Source organism: Tenebrio molitor, unplaced genomic scaffold (assembly GCF_963966145.1).
Source record: "Tenebrio molitor unplaced genomic scaffold, icTenMoli1.1 SCAFFOLD_50, whole genome shotgun sequence".
In the NCBI taxonomy this organism is placed as follows: domain Eukaryota; kingdom Metazoa; phylum Arthropoda; class Insecta; order Coleoptera; family Tenebrionidae; genus Tenebrio; species Tenebrio molitor.
Genome location: NW_027184158.1, coordinates 131,573 through 142,715, shown reverse-complemented (window position 1 = coordinate 142,715; position 11,143 = coordinate 131,573). Strand labels below are relative to the sequence as shown.

General features: G+C 38.4%; 2 long non-coding RNA genes across 2 annotated transcripts; one reads left to right on the top strand and one right to left on the bottom strand.

The window, feature by feature from the left end:
- The first annotated feature begins 1,577 nt into the window (after window positions 1-1,577).
- On the top strand, window positions 1,578-3,101 carry LOC138140875 (uncharacterized). The gene is made up of 2 exons (XR_011162785.1): window positions 1,578-2,348; window positions 2,411-3,101. It is a non-coding gene; the product is annotated as an uncharacterized lncRNA (long non-coding RNA).
- A 3,508-nt stretch (window positions 3,102-6,609) lies between these two features.
- Window positions 6,610-10,394, bottom strand: LOC138140876 (uncharacterized). The gene is made up of 3 exons (XR_011162786.1): window positions 7,360-10,394; window positions 7,100-7,307; window positions 6,610-7,045 (listed from the first exon to the last, which is right to left on the bottom strand). It is a non-coding gene; the product is annotated as an uncharacterized lncRNA (long non-coding RNA).
- Window positions 10,395-11,143: the final 749 nt, after the last annotated feature.

Sequence of the window (11,143 nt, the reverse complement as noted above, 5' to 3'; positions counted from 1 at the left end):
ACCGTATGGTTAAACATGTAAAACAAAACAAAAAAATCTAAATACATATCTCGGAAATGCTTGATGTAAGAAAATGTTTAAACATGTAAAACAAAACTTTACTTAACCTAACCCGACCTGACCTGACCTGACCTGACCTGACCTTGACCTTTGACACGACCTTGACCTCTGACCTCTGACCTTTGACCCGACCTTGACCTTTGACCTTTGACCCAACCTTTGACCTTTGGCCTTTGACCTGGCCTTGACCTCTCCCCCACTCCACTCCCCACCCAATTCGTTTTCCCTTAAAAATCATGAGCATTCGTGGGGAGCTTCATTCGTGTGGTGTGCTTCATCGTGTTAGTAAAAATGAAACGTGCGTTTGCTGATTTCTGTGGGTGCAGTGGTGACCAGGAGTGTAATAGTTGTGCTCGTCCTGGTACATCTCGCATCCGTAGTCCACCTGCAAATGTAAGTACGAATGATTCTCCACTTTTAAGAAGTCTTTTACATCCCAAAGGACTTTCTAAAATTATTATCCATTCTGACAAACTCATAAAGAAACCGCGAATTGAAACAATTATTATTGAAGACACTCAACCGGAAATTATTGAAATTCCGGATACACAACCCCAAATAATTGAAATTCCTGATACACAACCCCAAATAATTGAAATTCCTGATACACAACCCCAAATAATTGAAATTCCTGATACACAACCGCAAACAATTGAAATTCTCGATACACAGCCGATAGAAACTATCGAAATTCCGAATACACAACAAATTTTAGATTCGGTGTTAGAAAACAATTTTGGAATGGGTAATGAATTTGGGGATATATCCCTACTCAATTTTTTCTCTAATAAAAGTGGAGAAAGTGAGAATGTTGATGTAGATGTGAATGATTATCGTGATGAAAATCTCGATCATTATTCCGAAGTTGTCATCAATGATCTTTACAATCAATGTCAACTCGGCAATAATGATCAGGGTGTTCATGATGATGATTATGGTGATTTGGTACCTACTTTCGATGAAAATCTTTTAAATTCTCAGCAATTAATCGACAGACACCAGATGCGTGACAATAACTACGATTGTCAACGTTTGGTGGATGTGGAAAATAAGAGAAGCCAGATGCGTGATAACGACCAAGGTTATCAACGTTTGGTGGAGGTTGGTGAGGAGTTGGAAGATGTCGACGATATAGGTTCAAATTCACCAGCACCAATCATCGATAACATATTAGAGATTCAATCTGTCGCTGACGGTGTAAATCAGAGGGGTGGTGATGGTGAACTGCATCACCCTTTGATACAAACCGTCGAGATGGATGAGATCAATATGGATGTCGATGATGGTGTTTCGGAAGCATCAAGTATAGCTTCTGATAGATTAGGAGATGTAAACGTCGACAATGATACTGATGATGAAATTCTTGAAGAGTTTTTCAGTATTATTATCGACGCTTATGAAGAACTTAATCGTGAAGAATCTGATCATGAAGAATCTGATCGTGAAGAATAAGTTCTTGAAGATCATGTTCACACTGTTCTGATTCAAAATGTTAGAAATGTATCTCATGAATGAATGAGTAGTGAGAAAGAGTGAGAGAGAGAGTTTAAATAAAAAAAGCACACCCGCGATGGCAAGCGTGACTGTTCCTCCACGTGGTCTTGCTGGATATCTATTGTTTATCAATTATTTTTTTATTATTTTTTTAATTTGATAAATAATAGTAACTAAAGACAGTCTAAATGTAAACCGCGCAACTAAATATGTATATTTTTTCTTTTGTTTATAATATTTAGCAAACCGTTCAATGTGGAAATTGTTTGACACATTTCACTACCAATCGAGCATTTCTGAGACATGAAAAGGAGAGTTGTTCGAGAAGAAAACGTATACGTTCGATGATCACATATGTTACATGTGCAACATGTGATATTCAAATTCCCGCGACAACACTACATTCCCACCGAAAATCTGCACAACATAAAAACAAATCTTTGAAAAAACTCGAAGAGGATGGTGTTCATCAAATGCAACAGCATTCGAATCAAATGTTACAAGTTATAGGATAACCGGTGAAAGAACTTGTGTTGATTTGAATGAATTTATCGAAGAAATCAGGGAGAAAATGATAAATCTCATTCAGGAAAACGTTGAGAAACATACAACTGTAAAATTAAACTTGGAGCTGTTCGGACTGTACACATTGGAATCGCAAAATCTTTTTGACATAAAATCTTTCAACACTAGAAACATCATTATAACATTGGGTTCTAATTGGAGTAATATTATTGAGGATTTTAAGGGGGTTATTGAGAACAAAATGAGCGAATTCTTGGAGAAAGATTCAGGTAAATAAATTTATACATGTATTATTATTTACATTATATTAATGTATTTTTTTTTGTTTTAGGATGGAGTCTAGTAAGCATCATATACATGGAATTAAATTTTAGCAAGTACAACCCACTCAGAGTTTCATCATTTATTCATTTACCTGCATCTATAAAAAAAAGAAATGCTGTAGTCAACGTTCGCAATCAAGATTATTACTGCTTCGCTTGGAGTGCGGTAGCTGCAGTCTGCAAACCGGAAGGACCGGAATGGGATCCGAGATCTTATCCACACTTTACTCAAATTTTCAACTTTGACGGTATCGAATTTCCAGTAAGGTTAGATAGTTTAAATATTTTCGAACAATTAAATAATGCTTCTGTTAACGTTTATGGTATTGAAAAGTTATATCAGAATGGGCAACAAAATTATGAAATTGTCGGACCGTTATACTAAACGCGATGTAAAAAACCGATACACATAAATTTATTATTAATTAGTGATGAATCCTATCAGGTACCTTTTACGGTCGGCTTGGTTTCTCATTTTTTCCTTTGTGGTGCGGCGGGGCTCCGGGGTACTTTCCCCGGCTACCCACGCCCACCCTCTCTCCTCTCCTTTTTCTGGACGACACAACACGAATACCACAACACACAACATCCATGGGAGGCCCATCCGGCCTGGGATTTGAACCCTGCTGACCTCGCTGTGGTGTCGGGAGAGTGTCGCTCTTCCCTCCACCACCCTACCGTCAGCCCCTACTAGACATACACACACATCCATGGCCCGGCGGAGTTTCCTTCCTTTGAAAAAATCCTCCCCCTTCGGTGGGATTCGAACCCACTAACGCCGGGACCGCGACCTCGGAGCACTGTCTCCGACAGCCATGCGGCCACCGAGCTACCTTTTTATTACTTAGTAAGTTAATTTTGTCACTTTTGTTTTTTTTTTTTTTTTAATTTTATTCTTTTTCCCCATAATGGCAAAACTGTATTTATGAATACAGAAAGATACGCTTGTTTGAAAATCACACAAAAAATGTATAGGTGCTATTTAAAAAACCAAAGTTGGTTGCCATAGCAGCGAAACAAAAGAAGATAGGAACAAACTGGAAAGACCGGATGATGCAGGATAAAACACCAATCAACTTTTATATTAAACATTTTTTAATAAATTGTCAAATTAAAAAGTTACAGCCAATATTTGATACTTTTGTTCCACCCTGTATGTATCCTTTCAGAATAAAAATCTTTATCAGAATTGTAAAAAAAATATGTTTTCGCATTTGAAAAAGAATATTTTGACACCTTATCCTTAAAGCCCTTAGGGCTATATGTGAATTTAGGGCCTTTTGTAGACTATTCACAACCATTTCATTTGGTGTATAAATAACTAAAATCCTCCGATAAATAAGGGAGAAATGGACTCGTCTTTTTTTTTTGGCACACCCTGTATATTGTACAGAAATGTTTATCTTTCTGCACTGCTTCTCCATATAAACTTTAACCATGCCAAATCTCACACTCCTCCGTGCGCACAATTTGCTTAAAAAGGGGTACAAAATTTTTCCTTCACGTATTAATATACCGGGTGTTCACTCTCAAAGTCGAACATAGTCAACTAATATTGTGCATTCAGTTTATAGATATTATGCCACTATTTCTATACATCAAAATGTTGTTACACAGTCTGAGACTGGTTTACAAATCTATGAGGGGCATGATGACCAACTCAGTAGACCGGGACCAATGGCTTAACGTGACTTCCGAATCACGAGATAGAATATAGCCTTTTTTTTTTATTATTTTAAATTTCGCCCTGGGTCGGAATCGAACCCGCGACCCTCGCGTCCCTGAGCCGAAACGGACTCCCTTAGGCTATATTCTGCCTAAGAATTAATAGAAAGAAAGAAATAATATTGAAGTAATTAACAGTTTATAAGCAGTTTTTGTTATAATTCTTTGAAAAATTTACAATAAGTACCCAAGAAAGATAAAATTAGAATAAATATTCATATTCGTTTTGAAATACACAATACCCAACAATCCCCAAAACTCAGTCTGTTGTAAAAAGCACTTCTTACACTGGTCAACTGCCTCTCAGTAATTAACGCGTAATTTATAGCACCACCTCTACCAGTCCAATAATCTGGAAATGAATCGTTTAAAAAATTTCTAACTTCTAAGCTGAAATGCTGATTTCCTGAATTTCTCTTGCAACTTCTTCCAATGCAGTTCCTAACTTAGTTACTAATAAATCTAAATAAGTTGCTGAATTAAAATTTTCATCTAAACAAGTCTCCGCGAACTAACACAACTGTCAAAGGCTTTTACCATAAAAATTCATTCTTCATTGGAGTAACTATTCATTTTTCCGTAAATAATTTTGACAGTAATTTACCGAAACCCGCTGACGAGTACAAATTACCAAATGCTGTCCAAATTGGAAATCATGGCATGTCATATTTAAAAACCGCCAAGTTTTATAGTATATTATTATATGAGCGATTATGATAGCCATTATTCACGAAGATTAAGTTTACGAAACGAGCCGTAGGCGATCGAATTGCTGCTTTATCTACACCTAATACATTTTTTGCTTCAATTTTTTTATTTTTTCATTTTTTAAAGTAATACATTTTTTTACGAGAGCGCAAATCCGCCGAGTAAAAGAAAGTACGAGTTGCATACAAAATTTTTTTTGGCGCCCATAAGTTTGAATTACAATTTTTTCTCGACACTGTCAAAAATTTTTCTTTTGTGTGAATTCGTGGGCATTTAAAACGCTCATTTACTCGCGTTTTAAACTGGCCCATTCATGCCAAAAAAAAAACCAATTTACATACGAACTCGTTAAATAAACTACTGTTATGAACGCAAATGAATGAAAAAACTTGCATTTTTTTTGACGGACGTTAAAAACAATAAATCAAATTCAAACTTGATCACTTTAATAAGTACATAGAAGTCTATATACAGGTGTACATTTTATAAAACATGATATACATGGTGTATTTTTAAAATGTGCCGAAATTTTACCTACGAGGTTATTTGGGGTCCCGTTTCACACTGGGCATTATATTCTGCGCAAGCCTTTGCCCAAGTTGCGGTTTTTGAAGATGTCACACAATTTTTCGTAGACTGGTCTTCAATTATTTTTGCATATCTACGCATGGATAAGAAAATGTTACATTAGGATAAGTTTGGATTTAAGTCGATTAGATGGTTAATTGGTGGTAGGTAGATGTATGTAGTATGATACACAGGTATTGGTTATGCAAGAATATTAATAAATTATATATGTAGGTACTTACTTTCCAACAATGGCCAGCAATAACTGCTTATCCAGCTCCGTAAAATTAACCCTTTTTTGAGAACACGAACTCATTATTTAATACGCAGAAAAAACGAAACGAATGGACAACACAACAGTCACTATCAAACGTCAAACGGAGATACTTTTTTAACATTTGACATTAGCGAATACATACGCGATTTTAAATAATTTTCAATGTTGCCAAGAGTACTATTCGTCAACACATCAATTGACGAATCGTTAATTATTTGTAGGGCCCGGATTTTAGGCAATTAAAAAGTCGGAAATAGGTGCCTAAAATAGTCCCTTAAACTACTGCAAATAGTCCCTTAAAAACTGAAAATAAGCCATACTAGGTCCTTAAAGTTGTGGTTAATTAAATTAAAAAATGTGTTTTTAAAGTTTTAAGTAGGTACACACAACAAGATATTTACTAATTATTTTTTATTAATTAATATACAATACTACAAGTTTGTTAGTTATTTACATTGTTACGTATTTACATTGCATACAAGATATTGCTCTAAATTTTCTACTTTAAAACATTGTCGGTTATCCACCAAAATGGACTTATATTTTGAAAAACTTCTTTCTACCTCGCAAGAGGTAATGGGCGCAAATTTGTAATAAATTTCTTCCATTTTGGTGTCATGTTCCGGCACATCTTCACCTCTAAAAATTCTTGCCAATTCCAGAAGAAATTTGTATCCAGGATTTTTTTCAGTAACATCTTCAAGTTTTTTTAATGCTACTGCTGCTACAGGGCCTGGAGATTTTTTTAGGGAGGTAAATACGTTTTCAACAATTTTGATTGAATCGGTTAAAGGTAACCCATTTTTTTCCAATTGAGTAATACTTTCGCAGATTATTTTAAAATTACTGCGAACATAAATTAATTGGTTTTTTATTCCGGGTTTCTTCATTATAGACTGTGCTTTTTGAATAGCAACAGCAGAACTTCCATCAAAGGACATGACAACCTGTGAGTAGTTAAAAACAGTTTAACAATCAATTAATTTGCTTATCTTTTATATACTTACTTCTTTAATGGAATCAAAGTGTTCGCTGTAAAACATAGCAGCCTGAAGCCATGTTCCCCATCGTGTTAAAATTGGCTGTGGAGGCAGTGGCATTTCTTTTAGTTTTTCTTTGTACATTTCAACTCTCAAAGGTGCCTTAACGAAAATTTTTTTCACGTTCGAAATTAAATTATCCACATCTTCATATTGATAGCGAATTTTTTCAGCCACTAGATTTAAAGCATGCGCTAAGCATGTAACATGCACAATTTTTGGATAAAACACCTTAAGGTGTCTACCAGATTTTATCATATATGGTGCTCCATCCGTTACAAACAAAAGAAACTTTTCAGCAACAACTCTGGTACTCCACAAGATTTCTACGCATAGAAATTTTAAATCAAAATAAATTTAAAAAAGTGAAAAACCCTTACCTAAAGATTGATTTACGAATCTAGCTATTGTCTCATGATTTGTTCTTTCTAATTGTTTAGACGCCAAAAGATAAGATTTTCCAGGTTCATCTTCTGAAAGTTTCCCAACCAGACAATTCGCCACATATCGCCCAAGTGCATCTGTTGTTTCGTCAACTGAAACCCATATGTTAAAAGGATCCAGCTCATTCCGAATGCGGTCAATAGTCTAAAAGTGAAAATAATTTTAAATTAAATATTAAAAGATAGTATGTTCATACATCTTTGTAGCATTTTGGTAAATAATTTTTCCGTAAAGTAGACTCATCCGGAATTTTTCTACCACAATATTTTGTCAGAAAATTCTGAAACGCAGGATTTTGTAGTTTGTGCCATGGTATATTGGCAGCTAAAAAGACGTTACAAAGTTCCATATTGAATGTACTATTTGCCGATTCCTCCAAGTTCTGTGTCAGCAACGTTTGCCGAAGCGGTGTCATAATGTTCTCTTTATGGATGGCCGTTTGCTCATGCTGTTGCAAGTGACATTTTTTTTCGCATATAAACTACAAAAAATAAAATTTTCAAATAAGTAAAAAATATAAAATGACATATTTTTAATTATGCTTAACTTACCAGTTTACCACAAGCTTTACAAAACATTTCTCGGGTTGATTTTATTTCATATAAATCTTTCTTGCTTGTCCACTGTAATATTTTTTCGCGTAAACTAATTTTTTGTTTCGGCATTATGTTCACTTTAAACAGGTTCACAAGAAACACGACCACTGCACGGAGATAAAGTAAACGAGAAATGACAAATTTGTAATGCTTATATTTACGTCTCCCACCAAATTTCAGAGGAGATGGTTAATTTTATATTTCTTAAATTTTTAGAAAATGACACCCTTAAGGTTTCTCTTATTGTTTCACTTCGGGATTTTAATTTTCGTTTTTATGGCAAGGACCATTTTATAAACGTTAAAGCTTCTAACAATACCTAAGTATCAGAAAACATTAGACCGCGTATACCTGCACCCCTTCGAACAGAGGCAAACAGATAAACTCTGTAATTTATGCCAGTCCAGTCTAATGGTTTGTGGTACTTAGGTATTGTCGGAGTATTTACCGCTGACATCATGGTCCCAACCGTAAAAGCGAAAAAGTAATTCCTGTATTGTACTGCACTTTGTACATTTCAGTAATTACATCTCCTTAAATTTTAAAATCATAAAGCATTGTAAATTTTATTGAGGTACCACTTTTACATTTTCAATACCGTAAACTTCCCAGAATTCGAAAATTGGGAAAAAACCGCAAAAATGAAATTGATTTTTGGTCAATTTAGGCATGTTCAGGCAGTTAAAAGGTAAAATAGGTATTTAAAGGGCATTTTAGGCCGAATAGGCAGAATCAAATATGGCTCTAATTACTCTAATTAAGCCAGAAATCATTTATAGACAAGTTTCATACATGTGCCTTAAAAAATAAAAATAGTCCATTTTGCCTAAAATCCGGGCCCTAATTATTTGGAATTTGCTTTTGTGCATACGGAAATAAATTTGACGGATTGTCAGATTTGACGATTCATTAGTTGACAAATCGTTAAAGCAAGTTTTGTGCATACGGGCATAAGAGATAGAAGTGACCTAAAAGTAAATATGATCATTTTTAGCGGAATTATTCGCGCGCTATTGGGTGTTGGAACTTAAACTATAACAGATAAACATATGCCTCGAGGGACTTTTTTGTAGAAAATTGCATGCTCTACAAAAAAGGTCTAATGCATTTTTCTCGTATCTAGTACCATTTGAGCTACGTTCTCGGGGAAAGGAAAAAATATCAATCCTGAAAGTTTTTTTTTATGTTATTCTGATTGTTTAAACAAATTAGGAGATCTAAAAATTACCTACAAATACCATTTTCATTGTGCTGAATCGAATTGTCCCAAAAATAAAAGTTTTTGGCAAAAAGGAAGTAAATAAAAGTGAATTTTTTACAACAGCCCGACAATCCAACATTCTACATCGAAATTTCTCTCGTTTGGCGTACAAGAACAGACGATCAACGAGCTCGTCAGATTACTTTAATGTTTAATGTATCCGTGAATTTAAATAACCGTTCCTTAACCCAAAGGTGAATGTTTTAACGATAGATATTAACAGAGATACAGCTAAACTTAAAGTCATTCACTTGAGTCACTTCTGCAATTCTTCATTGAAATTGAACTCATGGAATGCAACTGCCCACTCTACCCCTCCGATGCGCGCGCCGCGTGACGCTCGAACTTGACGAAATTTCGTGACGGTAAACATCGAACCTGGCTCCGTATAAGTGTTTTCAACACTAAAATTCTATATCTTAGTCTCGCTTGTGCATTGGTATGAGCCAGACGTGTTTCCAAGAGCGCTTCAAAATTTAAAAATAAATTTTCTCAGAGCGAAGTCTCAGTTACCCAAGCCGCTTGTCGGCCAAAGTTCTGAGCAAAACTTACAAAATAAAGACAATTAAACATAGTGTTGTGCCACCTGGATGATGGCACCCCACTTGAACCTCACGCCGGGGGACGTGAAGCAGATGATGGAGGAGCTGCAGGTGCTGAGGGAGTTGGTCGTGACTCTCCGCAAGGAGAGAGACGACACCCTGGCGCTGCTCGCCACGTCTGATGTCCGTTCCCACATCGAAGAAGATGACGACAATGACGACGATCCAGAAATGGACGTCTCACCGTCAACACCCCCATCCCCAGAGTCCGACCAGGCCGAACCTTCCACCTCGGTGGAGGAGATAGTCGAGCCTGAAAACGGAGCCCCATTCATCGAGGTCAGGTACCGCAAACGTCACCCCTCACCTCACCCCGAACCCCAAACTTCAGGACCCGACAGGGAACCTCCATCAGAGGTTCCCCGAAAGGTCAAGAAGACCAAGTTGGCCCAGACCCCTCAGGTCTCGCAGCCGACGCCAAACAATCCGGTTCCCACGCCAAAAGTGGCGGGAAACCAGCCGCCCGCCGCGAGCAAGATTCCGCCGATCATTGTTCGGGACGCGGCAAAATGGAGCGGTCTCGCTCAAGCGATGACGCAACGGCGCATCCACTTCAGCAAGGCCAAACCGTGCGTCGACGGCATCCGGGTGAATCCGGTCAGTGTCGACGACTTCCGTTCATTGACGCGACTCCTTGAGGAGAGACGAGTGCCGTTTCACTCGTTCGCTCTCCCCGAGGCGAAAACCCTCAGAGCCGTGCTGAGGACGGTCCCCGTCGAGATCAGCCTCGACGACATCAAGTCAGACCTGGTGGACCAAGGTCTGGCACCAATCAAGGTGACCAGAATGATCTCAGGCAGATCAAAATTGCCCCTTCCGTTGGTACTTCTCGAAGTGCCAAAGGACAAGGGACAAATCTTCGATTTGAGGACGGTTTGCCACCTCAGAATCTCGGTGGAGCGGCCCCACAAGAAGGGGTCAACGGCACAATGTCACCGGTGCCAACGGTTTCACCACTCTCAGAAGAACTGTCACGCACTCGCGAAGTGCGTGAAGTGCGGCGAGGGACACGAGTCAAAGGACTGCAAAAAGTCCAAAGAAATCCCCGCGAGGTGCACCAATTGCGGCGGCGGACACACTGCCAGCTGCCGTGGCTGCCCCAGGTTCCCACGTGGGTACCTGGGAAACAAACCCCAGCCGGGCCAAAATTCAAACCGCGCCCCCGCTCCCAGTCAGGCCTCTTCAAGGCAACAACCCCCTGCAGTTGCCAGGCAATCAGCCCCAGCTCCGAATGCAGGGAACAAGCCCAGCACGGGGAAAAGTTTTGCGGACGCAGCGGCGTCCAAAAAACCCGCACCCGCGCCCGCGCCCCCAGCCCCCCGCCCGACAAGCGCCAAAAACACCCGCCGCGAACGGAAATGCCCTCATGGACATTCTGCTCGCGATCCAGTCCTCGAGCACCAAGGATGAAATTCTTGGGAAAGTGCTCGCTCTCCTCCCCAATCTCCTCTCTGGTTGCTAAATGCCAGCACAAGAGAGGAGAGTGAGGTCGCTGCAGATCGCATTTCATAATGCACGCGG